The sequence below is a fragment of the Magnolia sinica genome, chromosome 14 (assembly GCF_029962835.1).
Source record: "Magnolia sinica isolate HGM2019 chromosome 14, MsV1, whole genome shotgun sequence".
NCBI lineage: Eukaryota > Viridiplantae > Streptophyta > Magnoliopsida > Magnoliales > Magnoliaceae > Magnolia > Magnolia sinica.
In genome coordinates, this window is record NC_080586.1 from 4,345,847 (window position 1) to 4,356,099 (window position 10,253).

The window sequence follows — 10,253 nt, forward strand, 5'->3', positions numbered from 1 at the left end:
AAATTATACTCATTTGATTATCTGATTGTCAAATAGGTGGATGGATGATCAAGGGTAAAAAGATCTGACAGTTCTATTCCAACTAAAAGGTGTCCACTAATAAGAGGCTAGGATTGGTCAATAAATCTGATTTTTTGAGTCTTACTCAATGATGGTGAGTTCGACAATTGAGTTGGTCTAATTTGAATTTATGCATACCATGTGTACAATCTATGAGTGCATGTGTACGAAGCATCATTTGCAGCAAGAGAATCAAATAACTCTCCGTACAGGAAGTTCTTGATTCATGTAGAGCTGTAAGCCGAACCAAGTTTGACTAGGGTTAGTTTGGCTTGTTTTCTTGACACTCTTTGTCTGAGCTTTACATGAGTCGAGCTTATTTACATGACATTCTTTGTTTGAGCTTTATATGAGTCCAGTGAGCCTGTTTGACCTTGGTTTGATCCAGATTACATGAGCTTGTGTGGATCCTTACTCTTGCTCTGGTAGTAGACTCTCAAAAGTTTCAGCACCTGGTTAAGAGTTCGAGTATCCGTGGGTGGTGAAATCCCACTACTGCGTGCGTGTGTGGGTGTGTGTTAAAAAAATAAAAAATAAAAAATAAAAATAAAAACAAGAGCTTGTGCTTAGTTTAGTGTAATTTGGTTCAAATATACGAGCCAAGCTAAGTTCAAATGAAAGTCAGCTTCTCTTTTGTTTTTTAAAATAAACAATATATAGAATATAAACTTTTTTATACAAAGATAGCACAACCAAATAATATTAAAAAAGACTAACATATAAGTAACACACACACACACACACTATATATATATATATATATATATATATATATATATATATATATATATATATATATATATATCAAGGCGGGCCTTATCACAAGAAAATAACATTGATCTAAAACTTACATCTCTCAACAAGTTTGGATCTCGTTTTGTGGCTCACGGGAGATTCTATTTTGTCTTGTATCATACAATGAGCTGAAAATTTGATAGACTATTGGTGTTGAGATCACCTTTCAATTCAAAACCTACTTTGACGTACTAAGTAAACTTTGTGAGGTCATTGTCATTGTCATTGTTGTATATTATCCACTCTGTCTATACATTTTTACGTATCATTTTAGGACATTATTCAAAATTGAATAATATCCTAAGCTTAAGTGGACCAAATCAAAAGAAACAATGTGCATTGATGTATATGTATTATGCATTATCCTTGTCATCATGTATATGTATTATTTACACCATCCAACCACGTTTAAATATCATTTTAGGACATGATCCGAAAATTGAATTATATCTAAAGCTCAAGTGGATCACATCATAGAAATAGCCAACATATAATTTACAAGCTGAATCAAGCTGAAAGCTAAGCTAAGCCAATATTAACTTGGTTTGGGCTTGGTTTGTTTTTTCCAACTAGCTTGCCTCCAAAGCTTGATTTTATCTAAACTTCTAATCAAACCAATCTAAGCCCAGCCTTTTCCAATCACTCTGAGCTGAGCTTTCGATCCGGCTTGACTTACGTCCAGCTCTAGATACATGCATCGAAATATGGTACATTGAACCTCGAAGTCATACAGTGTGGAGCATGAAGAACCGTAATACGGTGTGGAGCAGTCTCTATGCATGACACATGGCAGGGTGATGAGCACGCTCATAGTAAGGGACGCGGATTAGCTACGGACAGGTTGAGCAGCGAGACTCGCTACTGAATTGACGTCGGCAAGTTTTGTGCCCCACTATGATGTATGTGTTGTATCCAAACCGTCCATCCATTTGGGGATATCATTTTAGAGCATGAGCTAAAGAATTAGTCAGATCCACAGCTATATTGGACCCACCACAGAAAAAAGTGGGGAGAGTGATGCCCACCGTTGAAACCTTCCTAAGGCCCACCGTGATGTTTATTTGAAATCCAACCTTTTCACAAGTTAACAAAGACATGAAAGAAGGGAAAACACAGATATCAGCTTGATCAAAAACTTTTGTGGCCTTTAAAAGTTTTTAATGGTGTACTTCACTCTCCCCACTATTTTCTGTGTTAGGGTCCACGGAAGATTTGGATTTGACTCATTCTTTGGATATAGCCCTAAATTGATCTCTCCAAATGGAAGGACGGTCTAGATACAAACAATACATCATGGTGGGACCCACAGTACTTGGTGACGTCACTTTAGTACCCAGTCTTGCTACTCAACCTGTCAGTAGCTAACCCGCGTCCCGTGGTAAGTACGCTAGCATGATAGTTTGTCTCATATATCACTTCTATCAGACAATTTTATCCATTGATCTGTCGCCTTTACTGAAAAATAAATTAAGACGAAATATGCAATGGGATAAAATGATAAAAATAACGGATGAGATTGTATGATGGCTTTTCTTTTAGTACTTAAATCATCCATCGTAGTGACAATGTACGGTGGACCTAGTGACAATATATGGGTGGACCTGATCGATACATCAACCTGCCACGTGTCCTGCAGAGAGATTGCACTACTATTAAGGTTCTTCTTGCTCCACCGTATCATCTGTCCTCATAGAATATCTTAACTAGGGGTGTACATCAGACCGGAAACCAGAAGTGAACCGTTCCTTACAATTTTAGGATTTTTGGAACTGGAACTAGACCGTTGGTACCGTAGAACCGAATCGGATTCAAATTGTGAAAACCGGTTCAATTTTGGGATCGGTTCCACGGTTCTGGACTTTTTATAATCCAGCCCAATTGCATGTTCTATTTTATAATTTAGCCCATGTTCATTCGTGTTGTGATCCATTTGATAAATGGTTTAAATATTATATATGGTGTGAAAAAATATATTTATAAAAACAATCAAAGGGTGCATTGTAAACCATAAATCATGAGTCAAATATATAACTAAAATATATTGTAAACTCATAGTTCCAAGTTTGGTTCCATGGTTCGGTTCCTTGGATTGGATCCACGGTTCAGATTCACCGTTCGATTCGATTCTATATACTCCCAAACTGGATCCGAATTGAACTAAACGGTTCTTTAATTTTTGAAACCATAACTGAAATTAGTGCACTATAGAACCGGACTGTTTGGTCGATTCGGGTTTGGTTCCACGGTTCTACTAGTTCGATGTGCACGTTTGGAGACATTGAAGTTGCTAATCCTAATTGTTTGCATGCCTCCATTTTATTTTGTACGTTGTGGCCCACCTATTGAAGCCCACTAACCTATTTTTTAGCTACGGTATCTAGATAGTAAGGATCACTTGATGGTCGGATCAGATGCTCCATACCATTGCAAAATCCGCGAATTCTAAAGCTTGTAAGGAGGCCGTGCTATACACTCACTCCGGGTAAAATAAGATACGTTGGACTATAGCCGTTGGGTATGAGATCATGATCGATAATTTCAAATCATTTACATCACGGCCCTCATCATGGACGGAGATAAACAGTTATGAAACTCTCATGATGAAATATTTTAGCATTTTGATCGTTGAATGCTTTTGTTTTAAATATCGACCATTTGGTCTAATCCAATGGTGAAGATTTCTAAGGCTGCTTTCTGCTGTGTATCTCCTCAGATCAACGGTTTGGATCATCAGAAATGACTCAGATCCAAAGCTTCTAGTCCCACGTATACAAAGCTTCTGCCCACAGGCGTGTACAAGGCATACCATTTACACTCCAGCTCATATGCCAACGTGGCAGATATCTTGCAATATCCAAGCCACTCATCAGGTGAGTCTGGCCGTTTAGACACTCATGCCCAAACGTACATCTGGTCCACTCATCAGATATTACACAATGTTAGAAACAGGTGGGCCGATTAGATAACTCGAGACATGTTTTCTCTGCTATATAATATTTCCATAAAAGGTGGCCCACCTAACGAGTGTTTAGACCTGGTTCCTTGTCCAGAGCATCTATATAGTGGTACCACTCTGATGGATGGATTGGATCTTCATCTACGTACTAAACTGGCACATGCGTGGCATGTACATGAGTTGTAATTTTATATTCTCCCTCGCACGCACGCACCCCACACGCCCCAAACGTCTACGTTATCTGGACAAGGGTTCACATACATCCCACATGTACAAACGTGCCACGCATGTGCAGAATCCAGGCTGTCCAGATCCCTGCATGTGGATTGCCTTGCCTCATACTCAGTTCGGACCACTTCAGGTGGGGTGCAGCTTATAAAATAAATGGACGGCCAAAAAACTTTTACCAAGTTTTTATAAGCTATCCATTTATATTTCCAACTGTGTCCCACTTGATCAACGTATGTAACCGGCCTCATGGACGGCTTGGATCTGATACCTACGTGCCACGTCATCAAGAAACCCACACCAAAAAAACTTCAATTTGGAATTTCCACGTCACTCCAACGTTGTTTTAACAACCCAATGGAAGTGTACTAATTTCACTAACCACCGCCTTCTATCTAACAAATTACTTTTTTAATCAAATCCTATCCATTCAATTTCCACTAGGGAGAGCCATTTATACTCCGGCAGCCTATGATGCTTGATACGCATGCGCTGATAAATTCTATAGTTGGCATAAATTAATTCAAACCGAACCGTCTAAATTGTGGAATCTACTCTGACTAAGTCATGTTCCCAAAATCAGATTGGCTGAACAAATATAGCTTGTGATTCGTAGAGGCCTTCTTGCAGAAATCAGACCGTTGGATTTATTTCATCTCAACCGTACAATAAGTGTCCACCAATCCGATTAGTTATCTAATCAAAGAAGTGGAATTTTTAGGTTTGTGATACATGTAAACTGAGACCCACAATTAAGATAGTTCAATTTGAATTGACTGTGTTATGTGCATGATTTCTCAGTGCCTGCTTATCATCTATCACACTCAGCCAGAGTATTAAATGAAAATGCAACTCCTTTTTAACAAAACAAAGCCACTACTGACAAAAACTATGAAAGTGGGTATTAACAGGTGTCAGCAAAAGAAGTGGGAGAATAACCTCAGCACACGTCATCGTTTGGTAACTTTTGAATAGCGCGGGAGCACAATTTCTACGTACTCATCCTCCCACATATTCTGAATTTTCGCATGTATGTCAGATCCATTCCGTTTGCCACACTGAAAACAAGGTTTAGATTCTATGAAACAGAATCCAGATCGGCCAGTTCATCTTATGGGCCACCTTATGAATTGAATGTAGACCGTCGGTCACTGTCTTCCAACCGTCCATTTCTTCGTGCATGGTAGTTTCCCTTTTTTAGGCCAGGCATCATTATAAGAGGGGCCCACGAGATGAGTGGATTGGATACTACACATGTGAAGTGAAATCTTTTCACGCATGAAGATATCAATTTATTGCATTAAATCATGCTATTTTTAAAACATAAATCATGATAAAATCGCGACTGTTGATTCCAAGCTGCCCAAAAAAAGCAGTATAAATCTTACCGTTAATGACAGCAACTACTGTAACAATACAAATAAGGGAGTTGATATCTAAACCTACTCTATTTGATAAGTGCACTCCTTTCATTTTACATCTGGTGATATAATAGTACACAGTTGTACTTTTGTATTTGGGCTTTCAAATCTCACAAGTGGGGCCCATCGTTCGGTAATCCACTTCAGACTGTTGGTCTGGTGTCCCACCGTAGATGGAGACTGACCCAAACATCTCATAAATTGGGAGATCACAGCCAATGATATTAGGACCTTTTCCAGTTGAAGGTGCACCGTTGTTGCATTCCCCTTCTTAGCCGTCTATCTTAAAGCCACAAATCAGAGGTTTTTTGGCACAGTCCATCCACAGTGGGATAGAACAGATCAACGTTCCGGATCACCGAACCATGGGCCCCATTTGTTCCAGTTGAAAAGCGGTCTATACATTACTGCGCAAAGATGCGACCCACTGTATAATATACTCCCTCTTCTAGTCTTCTTGCATTAACAAAACTAGAAGAGGGTGTATCTATCAAAAAGGTGGGTGTAGACAGTGGCTCCCTCCTACTACTACTACTACTACTACTACTACTACTACTACTACTACTACTATTATTATTATTATTATTACTACTACTACTACTACTAATATTATTAGGAAATTTTACTGGCTAAATTCTCATGGAATTGGATTTTACCAAATATTACCTCCATTAACCAATATTCCGAGGCGGTTCCGTGAATAGGAGAAATTGCATTACTAATTTCATTGGCTTTTTTCTTTTTCTTTTTTTTTTCTTTCCTTTGCATAAAGTGAAATTTTGAAAATTGTGGGGCCATTACATATAACCCATTCAACATATGCACACCATTATTATTATTAGATGAACAAAAAAATATAGTGGATCCGACGATGAGTTGAGCCAATCCATACAAAATAATATACAGTGTTGATGCAAAAATCTAGTTCACCCTCGCCAAGTTGTTAGATCTTCAAACCCCTGCATAGGAAGAAGACAAAGGGGACCCTAACTAGAGCAGGGGACCCTCCCATGCCAAAGTTAGGTTAGGAATCTGGGCCTACTAGTATTGAGGGGTTTTGGGTGAGAGAATTTATGTACCTTTCACTGTAAATAGGTTTTCTATTTATAGGGTGAGAGTTGATTACGTGGGTGGATACATTTCCTAAATTATAGACATGTGTTCAGTGGACGTTTCGCATGATCTTTGGTGAAGATAAGATCAAGTGGTCGAACCCCAAGAAAGTCGAGGTAGGTGGCTGAGGCTGAGGTCAATGGCCGAGCTAACCTGGAGACAGTATGCCGAGCTGTCAAGGCCGAGGTGGTTTTAGCCAACCTCTCTTCCTTGGCCATTGAGGAGCTCATTGGTCATGACCGGCGCTGGCCGACCTCGTATTCCGCTGAGATGTCTAAGCTGACCTCTTCTCTTTAGTTAGTCCATTTTTACCCATAACAGTAAGCCACCATACTTTCGATCTCAGGTAGCAGGCTTGAAAAGTAAGTTGGTTTTATTGAGGTCGGACATTTTAGCCGAGTAGGAGCATTGAGGTGAACTCTTCCTTTTATTAAGAAAATTTTTTCTTTTGTCGAACAGATGGATTAATTGTAATGACCACTTCATGGGGGGCTAAGCAGTTTACTTAGGAGGATTATTTTCCTTTACACTAAGAGATCCTCATTGTAGATCGTACGATCTGAGTGGCGTTACCAATTAGTAGTCCGACCTCTTCTTTAAAGGTCGGACGACTGGTGATGACTGTTTTTCCTTCACATTAAAAGAAGTCCTTAGTAGTTCGTGTAGCTCAGATTGTAGAAAGAGAGATTTTTTTTCCGATCTGGGGAAGCTCTTCTATAGTATAATTCATGGTGTAGGACTTTTTTCCTTGCACTAAGGAAGTCGTCATAGTCGATTTTTCAACTCGAATAGTCGAAATTTTGAAAGAAGTTCTTTTCCCTTGACCTGAGGAAATTCTTTTATTGTAGAAATCGTCGTACAATAGAAAGCACGGCGGTAATGTCGTGAGCACCTTTTTCCCTTTTAGAAAGGGAAATCACCATTGTCAAGTAGGTTGGTCAATCGACGCTCTTCTGGTCAAAGGACTTCTTGAGTCCCTGGGAGTAGTAGATCTTCAAGCGTTCAACATCACATGGGCGGGGTAAGAGCCCCCCATGTCTTCTAGTCGATACGTCCCTCAGTATTTGATGTCGAGGTCGAAGTTGGCCAATGAGTCTTATTACTGAGCTTAGTTATTCAGCTCGGTCGTTAGGTTTCCTTGTTAAGCTCGGCTTCTTTTAGCATTTACTTCGGCTTAGTGTTCAAGGGATTATACTGATGGAAGTGACTTTCTGAATGTCGGTTGGTATGTTGACCCCGGTCTTGGTCGTCTTCATTATTTCTTTTAGCGTTAACGGAAGAGTGCTCCCCTTCTTCCCTTCGCTTCCTATCCTCAATTGAGTTGTTTTCTTTTCGAGCAGCTCTTTGTGAAGTAAAGAGCTCCTCGGCATTGAAATATTTTCGAGTTGGATTAAGTAGGTCGGCAATGGTAGTCAGGAGGTTCTTACCAATAGAGAATAGGAACTTTCCCTGTTTGAGGTCGGCCACCATGGTGATCGAAGCTATCTGGTCGGAATAATCGTCGAGCTGGACAGCTTCGCCGTTGAAACGGATGAGGTAGTCTCTTAACAGCTCGTCCTCCCTCTACTTGATCGTGAGAAGATGAGTTGATGGTTTCCTTGTCTCTCCCACCAATTAACTGTGTGAGGAAAGCTTTGCTGAGCTACGAGAAGGAACCGATGGACCTCAGCTTCAGCTGCCTGAACCACTGTCTAGCAGCTCCTGATAAGGTCAGGGAGAATATTCAACACATCATGTGGCTGAAGTGCCATGAAGCTCCATCCAGACTCAATGTGCTCGGTCGGGTCTGTGGTTCCAAAATGCCGAGCTGCTGGACCTTCAAACACCTGCACAGGAAGAAGACAAAGGAGACCCTGGCTAGAGCAGAGGACCCTCCAATGCCAAAGTCAGGCTAGGAATCTGGGTCTAGTAGTATGGAGGGATTTTAGGTGAGAAAATTTACGTACCTTTCACCGTAGATAGGTTCTTTATTTATACGGCGAGAGTTGATTACGTGGGTGGAGACGTTTCTTGAATTATAGGCGTGTGTTCAACAGACATTTCGCACGATCTCTAATGAAGATAAGATCAAGTGGTTGAACCTCGAGAAAGTCGAGGCAGGTGGCCGAACTGACTTGTCGAGGTTGAGATGATTCGGGGGTAGTATGCCAAGCTACTGAGGCCGAGATGGTTTTGACCGACCTCTTTTCCTTGACAATTGATGAGTTTATTGGTCATGACCGACGCTGGCCTACCTTGTGTTCCGCTGATATGTCTAAGCTGATCTCTTCTCTTTAGTCAATGCATTTTTACCCATGACATACGCCATTTGCAATATCTAAATCCAAGTATAGCTTATCTGATGATCTGATTGACCTATCTAAGCTGATCTCTTCTCTTCAGTCAATGCATTTTTACCCATAACATACGCCATTTACAATATCTGAATCCAAGTATAGCTCATCTGATGATCTGATTGACCTGATGTTTTGTTCGTATTATAATCATGGAGTAGTGCATACCACCTAGGCCCGTAGCTCTTGAGTTTCACTAGTTTTAAAGAAAAATAAATAAGTAAATAGATAAAGGTATTTTTGTAATTTTATCACTCACTTTCTGGTAATTTCTAAACATGAAGGCATTATTTGATAAGATATAAAATTTTCAGAAATCCTGCAGCGAAAATTTATTATTTATTTATTTATTATCATTATTATTAATGACTAACTCTAACTAGTTGTACCATCAACAGATAACTTCAAACCTTTCCTGCGCGTGCAACATCCTATCCGTCCAATAGCCGTACAATGAGGTCATTTTGTTCAATAATAATAATAATAATTATTATTATTATTATTATTGTACACAAAAAGAATCGATCACACCTTTCACCTGCCACCCAAAGATAGTGGGCGGGAATCTAGCACCTAACTCAAATCAGGATTTCCAAATCCCATTTTGAAAAATGCCAAAATTCCCGCCCACCTTCTTTGATAGGCGGAAGATGGAAGTGCACCAAACTCCCCTAATCCTCCTCTAAGATTATTTTCACCCTCGAAATACTCCTATTTCTCAGCCACTCTATCCGACCACTTCTCAAATCTCATCACACGATCCGCCCACGTCCATCAACCGCAATAACCGTTCACACAAATGGGTCTGATTCCAAACAACGAAAATAAATAAATAAAAATCCATTAAAATGAACTTAAAATAATAAACCAGTGCTGTAAAACACCCACATTGTAACTGCATTTGAGACCAAAGAAAGTGGAAGGGATGGGAAGAACTTGGCCTTCATCTTCCACTTTTTTCCTCTTCAGATGCAGGCTCCACATTCTCACATAAAAAAAGATAGACATTTCTCAATGGAATTGGTCGGCTCACGTCGATTAAAAAAACCCAAAAATGTAGAAAAACAGTAAGTAGTTTCCACTAAGATCTCAGTATAAAATCACTTCAATTCTCTACTGATTCTGCAGTTAGTTCTTCTCCTCTAAACTGTTCTTGTGGGCACCAACACCAACTAGTCTATACTCAAGTCAACTTCCGAAGTGTGGTGCGATCGATCTAGTTGATGATAGTGACTAAGACCATCAAAATCCTATTTGGGTTCATTGAATTTTCTGAAAGCATTATCTCCAACTGACTAATTAGTAGCCCATATCAACGAAAGGGATCGTTTTTTCTTTTCTTTTCTT